The sequence below is a fragment of the Gallinula chloropus genome, assembly GCF_964237585.1.
Source record: "Gallinula chloropus genome assembly, chromosome: 7".
NCBI lineage: Eukaryota > Metazoa > Chordata > Aves > Gruiformes > Rallidae > Gallinula > Gallinula chloropus.
Genome location: NC_140092.1, coordinates 4,545,208 through 4,571,725, shown reverse-complemented (window position 1 = coordinate 4,571,725; position 26,518 = coordinate 4,545,208).

Genomic DNA, 26,518 nt, shown 5'->3' with positions numbered 1-26,518 from the left:
CATCACTGTTTTATCTCAAGAATGCATTAATTTGGTGCAATCTTCCACTTTTTTTATTTATATTTTGGCCCAGAGAGTAAACAAGCACTCATGATTGCCCATTGAAATTACACCACATTGATGCTGATAATGCACATAATTTGCACAGAACCCCCAACGTTGTAGTTACAAAATAGTAACCCTCAAATTCTATTTCTAGCCCTTCTTATTTTTTGCTCAAAAATAAGCAGTGCTACAAAAGTTCACCACAAGGGACTACTATGTATGGACACTGTACAGCCCTTTACAGAAGGAAGATAGGTTTCTATTTGGTCTGTTTGCTGATAATGCAGGCTTTGTTCCTTCCTAGAAAATGCATTGCTCTCGATCTCATGTGCCAATTTAACATTCATTAGAGTGCCAGGAGAATTTATATATTGTGTCTCAGTGGGACAGTATAATATATCACTTGCTCTTTTATTTTGATTTTATTTTGTTCCAGAACTCTCTTAGTTAAACTTGGCCAATACCCGCTTGAAGTGCTCTGCGATGGTCTCAGAGGCACTGAACTTCTTAGCAATAAAGCTCAATTTAGGTGCTTCTCAGCTTTAGGCATTTAGGACTTGCCAAATCCAGTAGCCCAACAGTGGTGACGCTGCAGTGGCTGTGTCCCCACGTCTAGCCATAGTGCACACACATGGTTCTCAATATGCTCTTCCCAGCCTCCCAAAATGACATGAAAACCTGGCAGGCAGTAACCTCCTGCTTGTAAGGTGACCCAGAAAGCCATTCCCATTGACTAATGGTGATAGGTATCACTCACAGAGCACTGATGGCTGTCCTCTGGCAGCCCTGGGGGGAGCCAGGGCAGGGCCTCATTTCTCTGATGAGGTTATTGGGATTCCCTGGTTTTCTATCATGCCTCTCTGTGCCTTAGTGTTTGTGGAGATGAGCCTTTAATCACATAACCTAATGCACACTGCTACCTTTTTTGTAGAAAGGGGATGACTTCTTGGCAGTGATCAGTTTGTGAAGTTCAAAGTAATTTCATTTTGGCTTAAATGCAGTCTTGGCACTAATGACATGTTATAAGTCATTTGTGTCCAATTAACCTATGATGGCTGGAAGGATTACTGTGCCATTTCAGAGAGGATATAAAGCGACATCTGAACAGACTCAGTTTACAGTGTAGCATGTTAAAATAAACTGGTGACAATCCTAGTTTGCTTGATATGGTGGTGTTTAAGCTCAGTACATAGGGATTTATTTATGTCCCATCTAGCTGCTCAAGCAAAAAAGCAGCAAAGCCTGGGAGGGGAGAAGACTGGACAACTGAGGCTATTAATCATTTCAATCCTTCCAGTTTGATTTGCCATGAAGTAGGATTCAATGTACTTAATTCTCTAATAGATTCCTCTGTAAGTGTATATGGAGTCTGTATTTTTTGCAATTCCATTGCCTTCAGCTACTTGAACTTTGCTAAAAAGCTGTGTAAACAGCATTGTTATGTCATCAGGGGAAGAATGTGGAGTGGGAAGAGCTTTCAGTGTAGCACTAGGATTTCCAAGGACTCTCAGGAGGAGGTGCAGGTGATGCATAGCATACCCCACCCTCTGGACCATCATGATTGTTCTCTTCCCTTGTTCTCAACATGGTGTGCTCGGTAGTATGCACGTCATTCAGCCTCTTTCCTCACTGTACTGCTGTGTTTGACATTGGCCTGGAAGGTGTCTAACACCTCTGATTGACAAGCACTGGAAGTTAAGAAGCAAATGCCAAACTTTTGAGGTCAGTCCTCATCACCATACACAGAGGAAATTTGCAGCCTCTGTAAAATTATTAAACAACATGTAAATCCTAAGATGAAAAAGCAAAAATAGAATTTCTTCAAAAATTCCTCACCCCATTTGGAAACAGGGACAGATAAACAATAACATGATCATGACAAAAAGTAATTGTCTCTGCTTCCAGGGATTTTCTGTTTAGTGACAGTCATGTTTGACTATTTTCTGGCATGCTTCCTCTAAGTGGACCCCAATCACAGACGTATCTGGTCCTTGGCTTCCCCTCTCTGAAGTAAATATGGACTGAAATCATTGCATTGATTTTACATTTTCTTTCTTAGGTAGAATTACACCAGTAAGTGCATGCTCTCCCCCAAAGCTTTCTACAATCTCCAGTCTTGAGGACTGATTTAATTAAACCAACTGCCCATTTCTTGGCTCCTACAGGAATGTAGTTTTGTCTGATGGAAATTCCCTTTTTTCATTACATTCAAAGATGCCTTTGAAACGTTCCACTCTGCCAGTGAGGCTTCACCAGTCTGAATGTGTTTTTGACTGTAAATCCACCTAGTTACAGATGCAGTGCAGCACATCCTGGCAGATGAATGGATCTTTCCAGATTGCAACTGCTCATCACAGATTCAAGTAGCTAATTTTTTTTTTCCAGAAAGCAGCATGTTCATCATCAAAACTCATAAAAGAGGACAATGAATATGCCTCTTTACCAGGCCTTGACAGAGACAAGATGTGGTGTTATATTAAAAAAAAAAAAGAAAATCAGTTGGGGTGATAGTGTGGTTGGCTTGGAGATGGCCTGCTGAGGTTTGGAGAAATAGTCTGAGGTGGTCCTGCAATGTAAAAAAGTGATGCTACTAGAGTGTAGTAGATGCACGTCTGTTGGGCTGCTCATTGTGGGACCCTTTCTGACTTTAGGACTGTTCTGCAGGCACAAGACACTTGCAGAATAAATCAGGCACACAGATGAAGCCTGGTTAGATAATTTAAGCCTTTTAATCCTTGATAAAGTTAGAAAGTCCTGGTTTACAATTTTAGAGTACTGTGTATTCCTTTAAAAAGCAGGTTTCTGTGTCAGGGACGAAATAATTTTAAGAATATAATAATGATCAGAAGTGTTTATGCAAGGTCATGTATTGCCAGTTATGGAGAAAGATGTTCCAGAGGGAATATGGTAGCATCTTCCAGGAAAAGGAGTTTGCTACTTTATTCCAACACTGGTTGTGCTGAGGATCCCTATTGTAATGGTCACTGCTGGGGTCAGTGTAGGCCAGCAGCATGATCCCCTACTGCAACACTCCTGGTGTTCCAGCATGGATGAGAATGACACAAAATTCCCCCAGTACCCTGCAGCTCAAATGAGGAAGGAATTTGGGAGAATAAGTGCTTCTGTACTGTGTCTGCCATGTCACTCCTGCCCCCGTTGCTGCCAGGAGTATTTGTGTCACTATTTCTGTATTGTTTGCAGTGCAGCTGGGTCCCTGTCTGATCAGTTCTGAAAGGAAAGCATCAGTGCCACTCACACAAAATGCTGCACTACCTTCAGGGAGAGCCTAGGGGTAATGCCAGGGATGAACTTTTTTGTCTTTTGCCTCTCATTTAAAATTATGAATTATTATTATTATCATCCTTCAATTGCCTTGACAAAGGAAGGACTTTCTACACAAATCTTCTAACCTCTTTTCTAGAGAGAAGTGTGCTTCCTTTCTAGTAATATCAGAAAGTGTGTGATCCATCCATCAAATTGTCAGACACAACCTACAAGGCAGATTGACAGATTTTTTCAAATGGATTTTAGGAAAGCTGAATAAATTCCCTAAAAAAAAGATAGTGACACCTGCCCACAGTACCATTTGGTCCAATTCCTAATCCGATGTAGCTATTTGAGGCTTTGCCTAAGTTGGCTGGAACAATATGGAGAGTTGGATTTGGCCCTATCTGTTGAAAATCACTTGATGCTTTACTGACTTTGACAATCTGGGGATAGTGCATATCTATCCTCTTACTGTGGGAGATGCAGAGTCCATTTGAACTAGGTGACTGTTGGCAGTACACCTGATATTACAGCTTTTACTATAAAGTAATGCTTAAATTATTAATAATTGCATTATTGCCTTAATAAATGCTGAAGGTACAATAAAACTATGATTAAAGGTGCTTTATGAGAAGAAAATTATAGTGTCTTTTAAGCTCTGTTGTTTACTGTTAGGCAATAATATTACCGTGCTGTGACACATTTACAGCACTTTCAACCTTCAGCATTAAGCTACCTCACAGCCACTTCCCAGTTTATTTTGAGATAGTTCTCCATCATTAAACAGAAAGTAGAATCAATGCACGCAACTTAGTGCCTTGTAGGTAGGAAAGCTCTGTGCCCAGGCTTCTCAAGTATCTTGAAAACCAGGAATGCTTCTTTGAGCCAATGTAATAGTTAAAACAACACAGGAGGAAGCAGAATAACCCTTCCATAGGTGCAGACAGAGCTCTGCCATCAGAGGATTCTGCCTCCAAATGATGAGCCTTGAGCTAGTGGACAGAAATCAGATAGACAGCATTGGGCAAAGTATTTCTGCTTTAATAGCAGCAAACATTTCATACACTACTTACTGAGAGTTCTCCATTGTAAGAAGAGACTACAAGATTTACTCTTTCAGGTGTAGTTTCCAGATGTGTTTTCATCACAGTACATTCCTGGCCAAACTCAAATGGGGAGAGAAGTTATATTAGAACACAGTGATGAGCACAATTGCCAGTATAATTGAACCAGTACAGCTCTGGTAGCTCTGGTAATAGGTTTTCCTGTGTTTTCAATTTTTTTGTAAACTTTGTTTTGTTATTTAAAAAAAACAACCCAACAAACAAACAACCAAACAAAAAACCCCAGAAAAGAAACCAAACCCTGCTATGTCTACACTAAAAAAAGGAAGCCTCTTCATTACCCTTCTATCATCATATTTTAGCACTGAAACTTATCTGACAGTTCTGCTAAGGAGCACTGAAAATTACTTAAAAGTCAAGTTTGCTTTTTTTTTTGAAAGTTCATCATTTTGATGACAGAAAAAGTCATTACAGTTCCACAAGTGGTCTCTATGTACAGAATATTCACATCTGACCTGACAGCACAGAACACAATGTACGGCACAGAGGCTTTTGCTAGCTCTCAGCAAGCTAAAACAACCCTGTGAAGTGAACAGTCCAACTGTGTTACCTTAGAGCTCTAAACACCAATTAACCCTGGATTTTAGCTCGTATTTCTCTCCTCTACATGGTAGCTTATATTGTAGTTATAAACTTAATTAGATAATCTATCTGGATATGTCATGTTTCTGTTTAAAATGACAGCTTCTCTTCGACAAGGTTATAAAAAAGTCATGTATGTGGGAACTGTAATGACAAAGATGTGGAATTTCTTTTAGCTTTTGAGTGATGGTGAGAATTTATCATTTAAGAGACAGGTACAATTTTCTAGTGGCAGTTTGTTTTCTGTGTTGCACATCAACATTTGCGGCTGAGTCCTGCATTTCTCTTCTCCATATGCCAAGAATAAGGTCCTTTTGCATCAACATGTCACACTTGCTCAGTATATTTGTGATTAGTTCAGAATTGATGAGCTTGACGTATGTTGCCACATTTTGTCTTTTCTCTTTCTAATATTCCTCAAGTGTATAAACTAGGCAGGTTTGATGGGAGCTAAGAAGTTACTCTATGTTAGAGTGGAAGCAGTGCCTCCCAACCAAGACAGGAATAAGAACACAGAGGAACTGTTCTCATGTCTTACATGCCCAGAAAGTTGGGTAGTAATTTTACATAGCTGGCATTCACCTGCAGAACTTTCCCTTTATTCTCCCCATCACCTTGGTGCTTGTCCACCAAGGAAGGACTCACCACTGCCTTCTAATCCAGAGAACACTCCAGTCTCCTGAAGACAGCACCTTCAATAAATTTGCTTGAGATTTCTGATTGATCCTCCCACTGCATTCAATATCTATATAGAAAGGGATACATGGCCTGTAACACAGACATGGAGAGATAATGCCATGAGAAAAATAAATCATACAGATAAATTTGCATAACTTGACTCTAGATTCAGTACACTTTTGCAATAAAAGAGTATCATCCACACGTCCTAAGTTATCTATTAAAAGTTACAGACACATCTCAGCTACATGCTAGGTGTATTGTCAACCAGGAATGCTACATATTTTCATTTCCTGACATCTAGTATACAAACTATGCAATTAATCAGATTCCTGTCCTTGAGCAAAAATATTTAGGAAATGACAAAATATTGACAAGTACAAACTCAAATGCATTAATTATGTGAACTCATGAGAATTTGTATTGTTACCAAAATAGCAAAACGGTGCCAAACGGCACTTCCCTTCCCTTCCCTTCCCTTCCCTTCCCTTCCCTTCCCTTCCCTTCCCTTCCCTTCCCTTCCCTTCCCTTCCCTTCCCTTCCCTTCCCTTCCCTTCCCTTCCCTTCCCTTCCCTTCCCTTCCCTTCCCTTCCCTTCCCTTCCCTTCCCTTCCCTTCCCTTCCCTTCCCTTCCCTTCCCTTCCCTTCCCTTCCCTTCCCTTCCCTTCCCTTCCCTTCCCTTCCCTTCCCTTCCCTAGCTGTCCTAAACTGTTTCTTTTCATAGCCCAGACAGCCTGTTCTGGGTGAGGATAATAAAAGGTCAATTGCTGCATGGAATGCAAAATTTTTCTGCTTGTTGCACATAACTTGCAGGTGCACAGGAATATATAGAAGCAGAAACCAGTCAAATGCATTTTTTTTATGCTGAATATACCCAAGTTTTTCTAAAGTGGAAGCCAGTTACTGGGGTGCTCAGACACTTCCAGTTTCAGAAGAGAACAAAATCACCAGGCTTCCCCTGCTTTCTCACATGCCTCATTGCTCAGCCTTAGCTGAGCTGATCAGAACCTTTATAGCAAAATGAAAATACACTGAAACAGTAATTAGAGCCAAAGTGTTTCTATAACCCACAGCTAGGGCACTAATGTGATGCGTGAGGACAAAAGTTAGGGCTTATTCTGCCTTCTCCAGAGAAAAGATGGACCAAAAATTTAGTAATTAATTGCAGCAGATGGCTTACATGACTGAGGCAAACTCTCTAAGCATCATGGGTTATAAATACACATATTAAATAGAACTATTTGATTTTTGGGAGCCAAAGCCAGATACTTTGATATATTTCCATTCCCATGTAGATGTTTGAAAGATTTTATTTTTGTTCCAGAGCAGAACAAAAATATGTTTCAAACATTCTCCTGATAGAAAATTTTCCCCCTCCACAGCCTAGTGCCAGCTACTCCCCGAGAATATGTGCTTTTAAGCTTTCTCCATCAGTTGAATTAACTTTGACACATAACAATCTGTGGCTTTCAGAAATAGCACCTAAAGAATAAATCTTTTACACGGGTCCAAATGTTTAAGGGTTTGGAAGGGGGGGGGGGGGTAATTGGCTAGGTAATTTCACGAAGCAACTGAACAGACTGAGCTGCAGAAATCTCCTCCGCAACTCACAGAGCAGCCAAGGTACGCAGAATGTCAAGAAACACCTCTCCTGTTTTCAGTGCTGCATGGAATGAAGAGGCAATTGAAAGGCATAATTTTAGTAAATCTCAGAAGATTAAATGGAGGCAATCATAGAATAAGTAGTGCTCCTTTGTATATAAAACACTAACAACAATCTGCTGTCAAAGATGTAATGTTTTCTTACGAACACACTTCTTTGGCTCCAAGAGCTGAATAGTTTACTAAGAAGTCTGCAGATCAGCATCTCTGTAGCCCTCCGACAGCTGTAGCATTGAAATGTGTCTATAAAAGGGATCATATGTAAATAATGAAACGGGACTTACCCATGACCTTCCACAGATATTGAAAAGTGTAAGGAAATATTACTTTAAGCCATAAATGTACAGTAGAGATAATGCCAAGAGAATTAAACAACCATCTGGTGTAATTATTCATGTTCTCTAAAAATAGTTTGCATGTGAATGTGGTACCATATTTCCCTATATAATTTAGAGGTTTGAATCTAAAGGAAAATTGCAGAAAATGGCAGGAAATAAAGGCTACTCTTTTTTTGTTTTTAAATGCAGATTAATGCATTTTCTTCTAAACAAGAAGGCACAGGGGAAAGCACAGAAAGTGGAGGGGAACTGAGGGTGAGTGAGGAGGGTAGTACTGGTACTTTTAAAGCAAACATACGTGTGACAGCTAAAACTCATCTGAATTCACAGTAAGCATCACTTCATGTGCTGGTGTTTACATGGTACTTTGGAAAATGTTTTCAAATCGTACGTTTATCAGGTGAGGAACCATGTGAAGATTTTGGTCATTGTGAAATTGTAAATAAACATTGTAAAGAAAGAAGTTAGATACAGAGTAATACAAATATTGACTAAAGAGCTTTTTATCATAGAAACAAACCGTTCATCTCTGAGGCCACTTGCTGTCCCTCCTGCAGGAACATGTCCATGTTTCTAGGAGCATCAGGCAGGGAGTTAGAGATCAGAAACAGTGCAAAAGCTGTTCACAAGTTTTTGAGCAAGGCACAGACTGAGCTGTGTTTGACTACTGCACGCCAACAACTGCAAAACCAAATTCAGTGTGTAGAAACCTGCCCAAGGATAAACTGCAGAAATTGTTCTCCCCACTCTTAATTACACGTCTGTGTTCTGGTACATCAAGGAAACAAAATGCCCATTTATAACACAGGCAGCACTCTGAAATTAAAAATATGCTGGGGAACTTGGGGAAAATACAGCAGAGGTATTTTTGAATGATAATACGTGAGTAATGCACGTAGGTAATGAATTTGCAAAGAACATGAAATTATTCCTCTTTATTCACATGTGATGCAGTGTTACTGCAAACAAGAACACCAAAATGTCTGATGAGCACTAATGGATATCTATTGCAAAATAAATACCTGCTGTACGTGCTGTTGAGTGCATCATGTCCCAGCAGTGCCTGCGTGGAGGAGACTATACATACCATTGTGTGCTCTGAGGGCCAAGTTTCCTATACAAATGAGCAACAACACTGCGAGACCTGCTATAACTCCTCCGTATCAGACGGAGGTACCACCTCTGTGTGTCAAAACCCACCTAAATATTATCTCAGTAAAATATGTTCAGAATGAAAACTACCATGGGAGCCAAGAGTAGCTAGGAAAACAAGAGGCCAAGGTTTTTGCACTGTGCTTTAGGCTATGAAAGCACAATTTGCTTCAGTTAGGCTCCAGGAGATGCAACTGCACTTGATGTCAATTCCCAATTTGATCTACTTTTCAGTTACCCTCTAAAGTTTTAGCAGTCTGATCTTAACATTCTCAGAATCCTAGTCAATAGCAAACCATAATATTCCTTCTAAATCAATTCAGTAGCAATTATCAGGCAGCCTGATAATAGGGTTAAGGGAAGGAAGACCTTAGCATGTCAAAGCCATGTCCTCCAACCCGCTCCTAGGAATTTGCTTGGCTGTCAGTACAATCTTTACACGGTGGAAAGAGGAGGAGACACAAGATTGACACAAAAATGGATAATAATAGTATTTTTATGATTTATTCTCAGAAAGTCGGGCTGTTATAAGTGTACCTCCACACCTACCTGTTTCAAGACGGTATTTTTGTACCAAGATGCTCTTGGTTTTGTCTGCTTCTTTTGCTAAGGAATTAATTAGAAAAATTCCATCAGGCTTCTGTTTTCTGTCATCTGCCTGGCTAAGACAAGTTTCCAGGAGATAGCATTTCTGTGGGATAATGCAAGGTCTGAACAAATGTGTATAATGACTAAAATGAAGTAATTTTTCTTTTGTCTTCATTTTTTATAATGTTATACATTATGTTCTTATAAATATATTAATTTGCTGAGAGTAGCATTTTTAACATATATATATGTATTAGAAATCTTTAGATAAAGGGTGTAAGACTGTTGTAGAAGTCTTACATCGACTTCATCAACATCTGAAACAGCTTCTTTGGCCAGCAGCATTCCTTCCCCTAGTACCACACATTTGTTTTTAAGACATGATTGTTATCTCAGGGAAAAAAAAAGCTTTGAAAGTAATGAATGTTTTAGAAAGATACGGTGTGTACCAAAAGTAATGTCAGGGCATTATGTCTGAAGCACAAAGAGCAATGCAGGGGGGTGTTATCAGAAAAATAAAACGAAGCAGCAAACAGAATCCTTTCCACATCTCTCTTTTCAAGGTTAAATCCATGATGCTATATATATGTGTGTGTATATATGTATATATATAAAATATATATAATATATAAAATATATACATATATACACACACATATATATATGTATATATATAAAATATATACATATACTAATAGTTATCTAGAGTCTCAGAGGAAGTAAAAGTGGAAAAATGTTTTACACAACTTGGTTCTTGCTTTCAGCTCCCTCCAGTTTCAGCTCAGTGCACTAATCGTGCCTTCTTCTTGAAACACTTAAGATGACAAATACCTTTTCAGAACTGTGACTGCTGATACTATTTATGTTAATAAATCTGGAAATAACAACTTCCAGATACCCATGTTGGATGATTAGTAGAATGTTTCATGTATCCCAGAAATCAAATGACCTTGGTGGGTTCCTCACTAGAAACAATAGCCATTTGAGCATATGCTATTTATGCTAATTGGGGAAGTTGTTATCTGAATATACGTGCACCATTTCTGTGCCAAATTCCAAAAGACAAGAGCTGTCTCTCCAAGAGCTATTAATAGGGATGCAGTGCCTTTTGGGATGGCTACTTAAATTTAAGGACACTTTAAAAAGAATAAGTTATGTTTAGAAAGGCTGTTTTGAAAAGAGGGAAGCTTCTTAAGAAGTGAGATTTGAATCACAATTGAAACTCTTATTGCTTGCTGAAACCAAAGAAATATGATATAAGGTAGGCCAAGCAGGAGACAGTTTAAAACTCAGAAAATGTTGAGAACTTTTGAGCACAAAGGCAGCAGAATCATCAAATTGACAAAAATTACAACCCTGCATGTGTAATATCAGGCCCCCTTCATGATGCGAAACTGCTAACAAGAGAGAGCTGAGCTAATGAAAGAAAAACAGCAGCTAATTTTGAATCCAGCCAAGCCTGAAGGAGGCATATTTTCCTCTTTCCATGAAACTATTGAAACGGTGGGGTGCTACAAAAGCTAGCTGCAGTAAACAAGCAGTAACAGATGCCACTCCCTTCCTTGGCTTTACAGAAATCATCAGAGCTTCCCTCTATAAAAAAGCCAGCCACAAACACAGCATGCAGAAGTCTAAAATTCAGCTTGGAAGCAACTGCCCATGTCTCATGGTATCTGCAGGATGGTGACCTCATGGGGATTTTATCAATATGGATGAGACAAAATTATTAATTATTACACAAAGTTGAGATTTTATTTTCTCCTGAAGTAATCGCAGTTGATATTGAAAGTACAACAAAATTCAAAGTAATGTTAAGTTTTCCTGTAAAGTGCCAGAATGTATTAACCCTAAATACATCAAATAAGTATTTGAGCTAATGGCTGTAAACAGGAAAAAAGGGACTGAACTGATTGGAAGAATACTTCATATGCATTAATTTGACTACATAAAGTAGTTTTCCTGAATAAAGGATAGGCTGAACTTGGGAACCCATTCTCAATAGCTGGCAAATATACTGGAAAGCAGATTAGGCTCACTGTATTGGTATATTAGGAGTGTAACACCTCAAAATGGTATTTAAAAGAGACAGCATGCTAATAAATGCTTTGTCCTGCCCAGTAGAAAACAGTAAGGACACTGAGGTCTTCATTCCTCATCTTTATTGCCACAGTTTCTGCCCATAACCATTTTTTCAAAGAATTGATTTTTGTGGTGATGGCACTATGAAGAGTTAAAACCAGGACCTGGCCCTGCCATAGGCAGAGCTTAAGGTTTCAGAGATCAATTCTTTCCATTCAGCATGAGCCAGAGCTTCATGCTTTGGATAGATGTCTAACAAACATGACCACCTTTATTTGATGATCATTAAGTTACAGGCTTTTTCAATGCTCCATGGTACCAAACTGTAGGAATTCACTGTGGGAATGCACCTAGGAAGTCACATATTCTCATTCTGCTCCAACAGACGCCTTCTCCTATGGCTGCATAAACCATTTGTCAGGCCTGTCTCTTCTGAAAAAGCAATGTACCATACCAGGAGAGTGCCCAAGCTACCTGCTTCGTGGTTAATGTAGTGCCAGCCCAGAAGATGCACTCAGAGGATTTCAGTGAGTCCTAGTGTCTGAGGCTGTGATGAGCTGTGTTCTCACTGATGGCAATTTAGTAGCATGCTTTATTATACATCATCCACTGAACTAAATGACAATCACTGAAGAATAGCAAAACTCTATAGGAAATTATAATTTTCTATAGAAAGGTCATGTTGTTCTTCAGTTTGCCATGGGCATGTCTCCTCAAATACACAGAATACCAGAGATGCAGTACTATTGTTTCATCTATGAGCTCATAGTAAATCAGAATTTTGCTGTATTCAAAGAATATTATGTTAAATTACACCTTCTCTTCTAATTTCAAAAGCTCATTAAGTGTTTACTTACATAACGCTGTCTATGCTAGACTACAGATGCAGACTTTCAAACCAACAATACTGCCAATTATATTACCTAAATAGCTGAAAATATATCAGGGAGAAAAACCCCAGATGTCTATAAGAGCTTGAAGAAGAGCTTACATCGTGTGTTAAATACTGCAATCCTTGTGTACAGATAGAATTAGACAACTCGACTACATGTCACCTGCCTAGTAACTGAGACATTTTTAGTAACCAGTTGGTAGTTAGTAGTGACTAAGATATAAAAAATCTATTTGGGCTTGGATTCATCCTGCCTGACTTTAGTGACTTAAGCAAGATATTTAAGTTAGAAAATTAGACATAAGAGGTAATCTTTACAGTTAATGGAAAGAGCTTTAGCTGGCTGCTCATTAAACAGTGCCAACCTCCTTCCATCAGCTCCCAAGGAGAACAAACTCATTCAGGTGACTAAGCTTCATGTAGGCACTATGTGGAGTGCAAGCATCACTGCCAAAGTGAGTGGGAACTAAAAATCCTACATCAGAGGAGTTGGGTGCTTAACTAAATTTAAAGTTCCGATGTTGATCACGTAGAGAAACATCACTGCATCAACCAGCATAATTCAACAATTTGGGTGTAAAACTCTGAGAATTGAAGAGCCTATGCAGCAAATGTGCTGTGCTCACATAAACATTTGCTCCAGCCAACACCAAGCTCAGCAATGACATAGTTGAAGAGAATGCATTTGAGCTGTTTTGTATCCTGTGCAGAGCATTCTTGTTATTAAATGCCATCATTATTCTGGTATCACTTTGCAGAGCTAGCAATGACTTGATAACCAACATCACAATCTGTAGACAGATTCTAGGGCTAGTTTGCAATGAAGACTGCTGTTACTAGGCTGTCCTTGTTATCACTTTGTGTTTGGGAGATTTGGACAGCCTAATCCTCTTTTAATAGATATTTCTGTTACTGCTTCAGTGGTCTCTGTGGTGGATACCTGACATTGGAAAGCAAGATATTATTGTCCTCTGGTGCTGTAAATTTCTGGCCTTGAAGTTATAATGGTCTCATAGTTCATTTATACATATCCAAGAAGCTATGAAAGTAACTTTTTTGCTAGTTTTAACTCTTAACAGCTTACACTTAACACTAGGATAATATAGCCCAACATAGAAATTGATGTGACAGCAAGTTCTGGGTTTCTGAGAAGCTTTGGGGATGCATGTAATGCTAAAATCATGCAGAAGCCAGAGTACAATTTAGTACATACTGATGAGAAAAAGCAAATTATCTCATGGTCACACTAGCTTGATCTCCTCACTTGTGTCTGGCTTACACTGTAGGCAGGCCATATTGATTTCAGCACACAATATGCCAGGTAGAATTAATGGCTGTAGAAAAAGTACAGGATTCAGAAGCCATGGAAACAATAAACAAAGGGAACACAAAGGTTCTTCAGTAATCTGATATGGTCCCTCCCGTGGGCTTTGCTCCCTGCCCCAAGGATTGTTTATGCATTTTTGTGTTGAAGAATCCATGAATAACATACAGAAGTGGTATGTGAACTGACTTCTTCCTGGACAAGGCTGGTTATTGTGGGGGTAGGACTTACATTCCTAGTTGTTTCTTCTACCTCCTTGGCCCTCTCAGTCTTGTTTTTCTTTCTGCATGGTGGCACAGCTTCAACAGAGAGGCAGTGAATAAACTTCAGTCATCCTTGCCCTAAACCAGGAAGTGAAGGCAGAACTTCTGGGAAATGTCCCGTGTAGGCTTGACCCTTCTCCAGATAAAGGCAGCAGAGAAACAAGTTTGGTGTCTCCTCTGAAAGTCATTTGTTAAAGAAAAGGTGGGCAGCAAGACTGATATCATCCTTTTCAGTTGAATTTTAAGAGAGAGAGAGAGAGAGAGACGAGGCTGTATACAAACCCAAGTGGCAGCTAGAGCAGCAGAGCCCTTCAGGTTGTGAATGCCAGTCTTTCATAAACCCCAGCTTTAGAAGTTGTGTGCACTGCTGAAAGCTGGAAGAAAAGTAAGAATTCCTCTCTGCCTCAGCCTTTCCTCCTGGCTGAGGCACTCTCAGTTACACAGGATGAAATTTCACAAAGACAGCTCATGTTTGTACATCCCAGCCAGCAGTCTAACTCTTTCCACCCGTGATGCCCAGAACAGACAGTTTCTGGAATATGTCAAATCTAGCTGTAGCTGCCTAAGACCCTGCTCACTGAGGCGTTAGCCCTCCCCTTTCCCTGTAATTCAGTTATCCCTCTGTCAGGGTGGCACAATCACAGCTCCAGTCCATTGTGTTAGTGTGCTTTGGGGGGGGGGGGGATGTTGTACAGCTCCCCATCAGTGGCTTAAGCTAATTAAGAAATTGGAACTGTAGCAGTGAGGTGCGAATCTAAGTCTGTCCTACTGCCTCTACCTTTGGGAGCAATAACTATAAGAGAGGGAGGACAGTCAGCTGTGGAAAGAAGCACTTGAATTTACTACAAGTATATTTACCTTTACTGTTGATGTTTTCAAGCCTTGGCTTGTGCACAGACTCTGCTTCCATGGCATCCAAAAATTCAACTTCCTGCAGGAATCTATGGTGTGGAGGATTTTTCTTTAGCTGATTTTAAGTAAAGAAACAGAACTCTGCTGCCTCTGCAAAATTCAGATTGATCAAAATTTCCAGGAGATCACTGAATGTCAGGTGCTAGATGGCTGCAAATTTGTTATCATAGACTAATACGTTTCTCCAGCAGTACAGTCAGCATATTTAAAGGATGCCATCAGAAGTGGCCATTCTCCTCTGTGTTATTGTCATTGTCACAGCTTTTGGCCTGAGCTGCTGCTGTGGGTTAGGGAAGGAAAATTCCACGCTATGAGATGAAGCAGTGCTCTCTTACAGAATAAGGAAAATAACAGCTTTGATTGTTGTTATTGCAGATAAATCGTATGGCTGGAATACCCTGCTGCTTTCCACAGAATCAGATTAAAAGAAAGATCATCTGGCAAAAAAGTACTAGACTGGCAACTCTAGAGTAGATGGTGTTGATTTAATGCTGTTAAAAGTCACTCAAGAGAATAGAAACTTCAGAGAAGACAGAAAAGCGACAAGTGCTTGTAATGAGTTGCTGCTTCATTTCTGAGTGGTTTGGAGCCTGCAAGTCACAAACTATTAAACTTCCAGGAGCCTTTCAAAGACAACTTCTTTCCCCAGAATTTAACATAAATTGCAGAAGAAAAGGAGTGCTCAGAGAGAAGTATATGAAGTCAATAAAAGGAATATGCTGAACATGTATACATACAAGGGTTTATTTAAAAAAGCCCAACAACAACATACTACACAAACAAAAAAGCAAATCCTTATTTACAATATATAACCTCTCCACTGGCCTTGTGTCTCATTCTTCCCAATGCAATTTTGCTTTAGCAGGGTTATTCAGGAAATAACAGCACTGAAAAAAGTGATGTATTGCTCTGTGAGTCACATAAAATGTAATTTTGGCTTCAAGATCTGAAGATTTTAGATGCTTATAAACCCTCTTGCAGCTTTATGGTAGCATTAGACCTGGCATGAGAACCTGAATGGGGACTTTCTCTGACATTGTTTCTCTAAACAGGCTGAAGACTGTGAGTGATTAAGTGAATACTGATCATGGCTTGAACACTCAATGGTATTTAGGTGCCAGATCCTCATTAAGTACGATTTAAGCAAAGGGCCTAACTACATTTGATATCCTGAGATCACATTTTTATAAACAGAGCCCCAGACCCTGCTCCCTGCTTCTACCCACGTTTGTAACCATACTGTAATGTTTCCTTCTGGGTGAGAAAGCATTTCACAATCTCTTTGGTCTGCTTAGCATGACATCAGCTTGACCATTGTATTTATTTACATTCGTCCTTGCAGGATTTTTTTAAAGTCATGAAGAAAACCAGAGTGGTCACAGATCTCTTGGTCAGCAATAGAAAATGAGAAAAGCCTTGGTCCACCTTTCCCTGTTAACCTGGGAAATTCTGCATGTCCCAGAGCCAGGGACAAAGTTTCCTTTCCCAGACGTTGGAGTGCAGAGAATTTGTGAATGTATTGCACCAAAGCTACTACTTTTAAATCAATAATGTACTACTCATGTCTGTATTAACAGTGATCATTTCAATTAATCATAATATTTTCATCCTTTGATTCTAGCTAAGATATCAGGAACCATGTGAGAACAATGTGGGCAGAAGCTGGAGTTAAAAAGGGCAAGCACTGTGTTGCATAAAGCTTGCAGGGGAAACAGAATAATGCTCTGAAGCTGATTCAGCAGGTGTTTTGACAGCAGAACATGTTTTGGCAGGCAGTTTGTGCAACTCATAATCCTAAAGCAGTATGTCCTGTCCCATTAAGGGGTGCCTCATGCCACCAGAGACAAGGAAGTTGTAATACCGAGCACAGACGGAACTCAACTTTCACTGTGGAAGCTGAACTTTGAAAAGTAGGAAATTCAGTCCTCAGCTGTCCCAAGCCACACAGCCTGTTTTTGTGGTGTGGGCAACAAATCCCCACTTCTCCAGGAAACATCTCATCCTGCTTGGTATAGCCTCTCAGAAACTCTTGAAATATTGCTTCCTTTCCTAAGTCTTTAGAACAGCCAAAAATAATAATCACCAGCTCTTTTTTAACCTTATCTCAGCACACTGACAATAGCTTTTCAACAATAAAATCTTAGTGGAAACCACAAACACAATAATGTACTCAAAGCCCTGTTCAGTTAGCTTCGTAAGGAAAAAGTCAGAAAACTTGGAAGCACACAGCACTTTTATTTCTCATTTACTTGTAGATGTGACTTCATCTACTAATAAAAGAACTAAAAATTATCCCCACAAAACATGACAGAAAGTTTTCCAGGTGCATGATATTTTCAGTCATCATTTTTTAGTAATCTCATATCTGTTATCATGACCATTCTTACTTTGAATTATCATGGGGGTTTTTGTGGGTTTTTTTAATAAAAAGCAGTAGGAAAGTATGAGTTCTCATCAATAAGAACCGGTGTGAGCACTCACCATTCCATTATAAATTTCTGAAGATTGAAAATGTTGACAATTGCAAAATGTTTTGGGGTTTTGGAGAGGATTTTCTTGGTGAGTTATAATTGTGTGCACAATGTTTGGCGTAGTGTTCCCAATGATACAAGCTGTATGCTGACCTGAGATTCTCAAAGAGCTATTTGGACTGCCACAAAGCATTTGCAGGAAATTTTATCCCAACATGAAACAAAACACCTACTGGTAAGAGTAACAGTGAGAGGGGATGTGTCCAGTAAGCCTGTAAGTTTCTTAAGGAACACACAAATAGCGTTATCTCCACATTGAACATCCTTAAAGTAAAGGTTTGTAGGAAGAGGCAATAACATTTATTCAACTAATTGATAAGAGAAAAAAAACCAAACAGACAAAAGCTTATAAGCCCTTCTTCATGCCTGTAAAAGAGCTGGCATATTCATTAGCAAAGAATAATTCTGGAGAATGCTTGTGTGTCTTTTTTCCCCAGCTATAACCACCTGCCAAACCTCAGTCAAAGCTTCCTAAACTCTCTCATCCATCAAACCATCCCACCTACAAAAAAAAAAAAGAGAACTGTACTCCTGAAAATCTTGTATTATAACACAGAAAAACAAGAGAGGGCACAGTATTTTGGTATAAATGAGAGTAGAGAGGTGCTTATTTGAATTAAACAAGCATAGGACCAGTTTAGTAAGGGAGTTTTAAGGGGTAAACTTATAAAGCTTACAAAAAAGAACTGTCATGGCCAAAAAAGAATTCCTCCAGGCATCAAAGGCAGCATCAGTGGAAGGACAAAGCTGAGAAAGGAGAAGCCTGGCAGATCTGAACATGCTTGTGGATCTGGTAGGGATTTTGCAGGAGGAGAGCATGAAGTAAAAAGACAAAGCAGAAAATGTCACCAAGCACACAGGAGTAAATGTGAAGCTGAGTCTGCAGAAAGCCAGGTGAGGATCCAAATTAGGAAAGTACTTTATTCAGGTAAGCAAGTATGAAGATAGATTTATGCATCAAGTGTAATAAGTGACAGACATTTGCATTAAACTGAGCAAAAATATGTTTAAAAAAATCCTTTTCACCAACTTCTCTATTTATGGAAATTCTGTGGTCTCAAGTCATAATATTTGTATCATCAAAAGCATCTCCACAGGGCGTAATGCAAACATCACAGAACAGGATTTTGATGAAAAGATAGCCAAAGAAATTTTACTGTGAGAGAAGTCATCCTTAGTCCCAGGATATAGATAAACACCCCAAAACACACAAACTGACCTCCCAGAACTATAGGAGAGCATCTTCCACACCAAAATCAGATGCGCTGGTCTAATTAAAAATAGGAATTCTGCTCTTACTTAGGTCTTCCATTTCATTTCCCAGGGAAAGGACAGACTTTGTAGCCCTTTCATACCTATCTCCTAATTCATATGAAGGATGTTTTATGGTGAACAGAGACAGTAAGATCACATATAGTTATACTGTAATAAAGACACTTTTGCTGTGTTTTCTGTGCCTCATCTGCATGTTAAATTTTAGGTTCTGTACCAAGGATCCAGGATCTATATGTTTGCTTGAAAACATATGAGCAATTAAAACCAAACAAAGCAGCCAAGTAAACACCACAAGATTTTTAGAAGTATCAGAATTCAGTGTGCCCAAAGATTTCACTGCTTGTTCCAGTTTCAGCTACCAATGTTGTTAACAAAGGTAATTGCCAAGAAGACATCCACACATACTCTTAATGAAATGCAAAGCTAATAATAGTTAACCTAGTGTTTTTTGTTGTTTTGGGTTTTTTTTTAAACAAGGGCCATAATTGTGACAAGCTTTTATCCCCATTAGGGACTTGTGCTGGTAAATGGCTCATTCTCCTCTGACCCACTGCACTGGGCACTGCATTTGCCTTAGCCAAGCGAGTCCAGTGAGAATGGTACATGGGGAGCTTTGCAGCAGGACCCTTTGCAGGGCAGGAGGTGGGCAAGTGCCAAAGTGTCTTTGTCCAGGCCTTTCCTTAAAATTCACATACAGCTGGGGGAGGGGGGGACCAAAATTCATATTTAGATAAGGAAAAGGTCATAAACCCCATTTACCTTCATAATCACTTCTTGGCCAGTATCATCTGTTCTGTGTTTTCTGGTATTGTGATTCACTCATCCTATGAGCAGACCACAGGTCTCCTGGAGCAGGGAGATCACTATAATAATAATTATGCTGTTTTCTGTCTGAGCAACAGAGTGGTCTTCTGGCACTTCCCAGTGTAAATGTGGTGACTGTAAATAATTGAAAATTCCCTAATGTTTCAACAAGTTGTGAATGTGCCAGTATATTTCCAATGTCACATGGAGAATGAATAACATGAAAAGAACAACCTAAACTCTCTGTTTTTAGAGGGAAACAAAACTAAATGAGAACAAGATCCAAGTCAGACTATCATGGGGAAAACAGCAGTGTAATTAATATATTCTTAAGGACTTGCCACTACGTCACTGAAAATGTAGCTCAATTTTACTATAGAATTATAGACCACAATATAAAGTGCTATAGTAAAACCCAGCTTCATAACTCTTTAAAGGAGAACAAAGAAACACAACAAATGTGTCTTCATTATTAGATGTTGAGTGGCTTGAGTATGTTGTTTAGAGAAACCTGTTTAGAGAAAGGAAGAAATTTGAGTAAGGAAATGCTTGAGATAACAATAAAATCATTATGACTTCAATTTGGTTACAGCAAACAGAATAACCAAGCAGGCTGGACAGGATTTGAAGTGTGAACTGTGTTAATGTTAGAAATGTATCATCTCTTTAATGCTTTACTCCTGGATGCTTTGGAAGCCAAGAAGAGTGCTGTGACTGGTTTTTTTTTCCGGCTAAGGAGAGCACTTCTAACACATAATGATCTCTCCACCTAAACAAATAGAAGTGTTTTAATTTCTCTGTCCATTTTCTTCATAATGCACAAAGAGACACAAGTGTAATGTCAAGTCCTTGATGTGTTAAAGCCCAATTCTTTAGGGCTTCCTTTAGCAGTTGAGATATTTGATTCATTCAGGTAGTATTTCTGTGTTTCAGAAGAGAATTTTTCAAAGTAACATTTGAAAGCAGACACTTCGTATCCTGGCTAATCAAAACTAGATTGTATCATCAGAGTTAATGAAACATTAAAGCATATTACTGAATAATAGAAAATTAAAAAAAGAACCAAACCAAACAACCCACAGTTTATTCATTTTCCATTTATTCATGTAATAACTGCAGCTATCACTGCTGGGTAGATGAAAGAGTGGTTTTATTGCTGGCTATTTTACTTAGGGAATTCAGTTAGCTGTTCAAAGCATCACTTTTCATGGTGCTATCCTCTCCCCCCAGTCTACTATTTTACTTTTCTTACAATCCTCTATCTTTGGTAGGCATTTTTTTGTGTGTAATTCAAGTGACGGAAATTCTTACTGATTCTTCAAATGTTCAAATAAAACCAAAACTGCTCACTAGACAAGCAAATAAAACAATCCTTTCCTTCTGTAGAGACTCCCTCTATGATCACAAACAGCATGTGATATGGGCATGATAAATGAGGACTGGCAACAGGCATTATCAATTTCCTTGAGTCAGTTCTGTTACAGAGGTCATTGGTACAAAAGGTTGTCCTTCTGTCATATAACACTGCCCAGTATTTATTCAGTCCTTGAATAGATACTGTTACATTCGGCTTTCTCTGAATGCTTACATTATAAATTATGGGAATGACATGCAAGCAGATTCAGCTATTAATTCCCTGAACAAATCTGCCTCTATTTCTTTCCATCAAGCCTTTTTAACATTCTGCAGAGGCATCTTTAATTTTCTATGTTGTTAGCTTCTTAAAACTGGCTTCATATTTTTTGTTAAGGCATTTATTGATCTTCAGAGGGGCTTCTTGACCCTTCAGAGGGTCTTGGCCACTTAACAGGGAAAATAGAATTGCAAGAAAATCAAGCTAAAAATCAAATGCCTCCAAATAAAACATGGTAAAGAGGAAGAGAAACGGTCAACCTCAATGATTACAGATGCCAGCGATAGAAGTCTCCACTCTTGCATGTGGGATTGGCTCCTCCTTCTCACTGAGTTTGATAGGCTGAAGAGCCTTGATTTAAGACAAACAAGACTTGTCTTCCACCTAAAAACATAAAACAAGAAGTAAAAATACTAAAGTGAGAGTGAAAAACAAGCAAACAAAACCAAAACAGTTACACTAACAGCGCAGCATAACTTTGGTTTCCAGTGGAGGTGGGGTAGTGCTGACATCAAACTTTATCTCACATTTGCCTTTGCACAGACATGCAGGGAAAGCATCAGGGAGTCAGCTTCAGGACTCTGCAGAGAACACCCTGTCCTGGTTTCAGCAAAGAGAGAGTAAACTATTTTCTTTCTAGTAGCCAGTGTAGTGCTGTGTTTTGTATTTAGCATGAGAATAGTATTGGTAAGACACTGCTGGTTTTACTTGTTGCTAGGTAGTTGTAGTGTCTACACTAAGTCAGGGATTTTTCAACTTCTCACACACTGCCAGGTGCCCAAGAAGCTGGGAGAGCACAGCCAGGACAGCTGGCCCAGACTTAACCAGGAGGATATTCCCTTCCATATGGCATCATGCCCTGTGTATAACTGGGGAAGCTTGCTGGGAGGTGGGATCACTGCTTGGAAACAGACTGGGCATCAAGTTGTTTTATTTTCCATCTGCACACGGTAAGCAATTGTGTTTGTGCTTCACAACAGTTATTACTTTTGTTATTACTATTATTATCATTCTTTTCCTTTGTTATCTCTGTTTTTATCTCAATCCATGAAGTTTTCCCATCATATCCCACATCCTACTGATCAGGGAGTGAACGAGCAGCTGTGTGGTGCTGGCTGGGGCAAAGCCACAATGCACCTCATTACTGATTCAGCTTCCCATACTGAGGCAACAGACATGAGAAAAGATGCTGCATTTCTCTTCTGGCATCTCTTTGGTGAGAAGATGGAAACAGAAATGGATACAGATATATCCGAGGGAGAAAAATAAATACACTTTTCCCAGTTGTAAGGACTATTTCCAGCACAAAAGATATAAAGATAGATAACTACAGCTATTAAAACAGAAAATCAAATTCACATAGCCATGTAAACAAGAAATCTAAAACCCCAAATCTAAACCCAATGTTAGTAATGTACTGAGTGCTGTTTTTCTCTGTTGGTCAAATTCTCACACATTCTCTTTTCTCTTTTTAATGTCATTATAGAACACCAGATGAAACCACTAAGGAAGAGCTCCAGCACCATGCAAAATGAGGTGGAAAACAAAGGATAAAAATGAAATTACAGGTTATGGAGCTAGTATCCTACTCACCATCTTCTAAAGCTGCGTTCTTCACATGTCAATCTAACACATACAGATATAAAACTCCACTGTATCTTTTGGCATTTCTCACATTACAGCTGCTATCAATTGTTTTCAGTCATCTACTCTGAATAATTGTCTCTAGGCAAGAGAATTCCTTTCCATAACATTACATCATACAAACACCACCCTTCCCATACGACAAACTGCAAATGACAACAGCTAAGCCCCAAGCCTTTTCCCCAGTGGGTAAAAATTGCATTACAAATGTGGAGATCAACTTTTCACAACTACTGACCTGTAAGCAAACTAGATTTTAAAAGCTTCAACACTCAGATTTTATGTGATCACCAGGGCTAAGACAGAGTCTTGCTTCAAAATAAATGTTCCTCTTGAATCTGGTCTCTACTTCACACACTTCTCAGTTGCTTCCTCATTGTATTCTGTGAAAGAAATATTTCTAATCCTGAGGAATTAAGGCAAAAATAACATACAACTGCTCGAATAATCATGAAAAGCAAAGGCAAATGAAAGATTCCACTCTTAAATAAGAGGCACTCAAATATGACTGGCACATCACCTAAAGACACTGTTCACTGTCAGGGGAAAGAATCAGATTCTTTAATCTTCAAGGCTCAAATATATACCCTCTTTTCATTAAGAGTCAAATAAGGACATGAGGATATAAAACAGGATTTAGGAGGACCATAGGAGTACTAAAATAAAAATGATGACCTAAAAAGGTTCTTTCACACTCACCTAGACCAGTCTGTCAATGGGCTGTCCTTGGAGGGGCAGGTACTGGAGGATGAGGGACATCAGTGCAGTGCACCGCAGAGACATGGGAAATCAGCCTTCTGGGTGTCCAATGGCTTACAGAAACTAAGCAATGGAAATGTGATCTCATAAGCTACAGAACTCTTGGCCTAAGCTCACTCTGGTCTGGATGGAAAATTCACTACACACCCAGAGCTCAGCACTGCAGCCAAGAAAATGCCTTCCCTAAAGAGTTGCATGGCCTGATTCTGCCCTGTGCTTGCAGAGAGCCTCAGAGAAGCCTGGAGAGGGGTCAATGCTATGGACATGCTCTAATTACCCTGAGGAATCACCTTCAGACTCCCAGGTCCTCAGAAACACATTTAGAAACAAAGCCTATAGAATGAGTAGTTTTGCTGAATCTATCTCTTACTTCATGTCAAGTTAGAGAACAGTAAACAAGAAATCAGGCCTCCCTGCCTTCATCTGGAGCCCAGAGTGGGTGATCAAACCCACAGTTCTCATCTCTGGGGAGCAGCAACCCCCCTTCCTTTAAAAACATGTCTCCATACTATGTAAATCCAGATCCAGGAGGTGAAGAACTGGGAGCACAGCAATTAGAGCAGGCTTATACGGCTGGAAATCCCTAGATTCCTGCCTTCAGCACTGAAGCAGCTGTGCCATGGAAATAAAGCTTCCAAATTATGGGAAAGGTGCTTGGGAGACCATGTAACACCAACCAATATCATCTTCATTTCCTCTTTTTCCTTCTCCTAACTCTGCAAGATCTCTGTGAAAGAGCTTACAAACCTGGACTGTGTCGCTGGAAAGGGATCTTGAAGTGTATGAGTAAACCCAGGAAAATGCCAAATTCTAATGAATTCAGGGTCACACTGCTGTTCTTTTCAATTAAAGGCTTCATTTCTGATACAGTTACCAGGTACAGTCAGAACAGAAGACATGTATTCAATATAATGCTACAATACTTACTAGGACCGTCTACAGTAATTTTTCTTTTGTTTCACTAGATTTTCATCAAATGCCTGTGTCATTCACAGCGGTTCCTGCCATTTTCTGACACGTTCCATAAGTTGTACCCTGACACAGGTCAGCAGATTTTCTTGTAGTCCAGATGAAACTTCAGCTGAAGTCTGAGGCTCCCAATGCTCTCTGAGCACACCAACAGCTCCAGAAACTGCATAGCGAGGAGCTCAATTTCTTTCAGCAATGCTACGTGTATATTTTCACTTATTTTTCTCCTTTGAAATATCAAAGCAGGTGCTGCAGTTCAGCAAATGGTGGCAAAGGTAGCTAATAACACACACTGCAAAACTGTCATGACTCAGTGGTGAAATGAGACCAGGTCCACAAATACCACGTTGCGAAGATGTAGCGGTGAATTTTAAGCTGCAAAATCCATATACCAGGAGAAGGTATAGTGATAAGAAAGCAATATCCTGGGATCCTCAGAACTGGCTAAATTTATTAAAAGTACAAATAATCTATTCTTAATCTTTGTCTTTCTGTCATTAGATTAATTTGCATTTCAGCTTTCTGGGAATCAGCTTGAAGTATGCTTTTTGATGAGTCTATGTTTATTCTAATACAGGGAAAGTATTGGGTGGGGGTTTTAGCAATACTGACTTTATACTGTTTCTCTTGATAATAAAACGCTATATTTCATTATTGAAACCCATTTTTTCTGAGCTACTCTGGTGGTACATAAGCTGCCACCAATCATAGAATCATAGAATGGCCTGGGTTGGAAAGGACCCCAAGGTTCATTCAGTTCCAACCTCTCTGCCACAGGCAGGGCCACCAACCTCCAAGCCTGGATCTACACAAGGTTACCCAGGGCCCCATCAAACCTGGCCTTGAACACCTCCAGGGATGGGGCATCCACCACGTCTCTGGGCAGCCTGTTCCAGCTCCTCTCCACTCTCTCCATAAAGAACTTCCCCCTAATACCTAATCTAAACCTTCCTTCCTTTAGCTTTAATCCATTCCCCCTTGTCCTGCCATTGTCTACCCTTTTAAAAAGTTGATTCCCCTCCTGTTTCTCTGCTCCCTTCAGGTACTGGAAGGCTGCAATGAGGTCCCCCCTCAGCCTTCTCTTCACTAGGAATCTTACAGGTCAAGTGCAGATCAGTCCCCTGCTCCAGGAGAGTGGTTAGTCCAGGACTGGAACCTGCCCCTTGAGTCCCTCTTTTTTTTGGTTCTTTTACAGAAGCTGGAAATTAATAGGACCTGACCACATTAAGGGCATCACTCCAAGACAAAATTTAGGGTGGCTGAAGGAGTGCCTTCCCTGTCCTTGCTGAGCATCAGAACTAGTGTGCAAAGAGGTCAGTACTAAGAGGCCACTTTAATCGTTAAACAATGACAAACTCAACACCACGTGCTCCCAGTAGCAGCCAAGCTTGCTAAGGGCACTGCAAAAGGACAGAAAAAGTTTATACATTTCTAAATTTTCAGCTTTATGTTCAAATCCTCTTAATTCATCACAATTCTAAAATACTTCCCATGTACAAATTCAGTCAAAGTTTCAAACAATCTGTTTTAAGTCTCTCATGCATCAATATCACATAGAGTGTAAGCTGCAGGATGCCAATTTTTATCCAGCACCTAGGGCAAAGTGATGATTTTTGCTGGTTCATCAGAGTATGTCCTCATCCCATCCTTGTTTTCAGGTTGTTATTAAAAAATACAACTAAAACTCTATTAGTTGTCTTCACAAAAATAATAGAAAATTCTGGTTTATTCCACCTTAAGTGAAACATTTCAGCTTCAATAGCTTCTAAAGAAAATCTGTAAATATTTTCTCTATATTAATTTAGTTTTAGAATGTTGATTCAAAAACAAAAATCAAAATACCTATTTTATAAACTGTCAAAATGAACTATTTCCTTTTAGAAAATAATATTTATGGTGGGGTGGAGCTATTTGCCAAACTTGACATAACATCACAAAACTCTGCAGTCAATCAAAAAAATGCAATTTTAAAAAAATGATCTATTTGTCTTTTTAAAA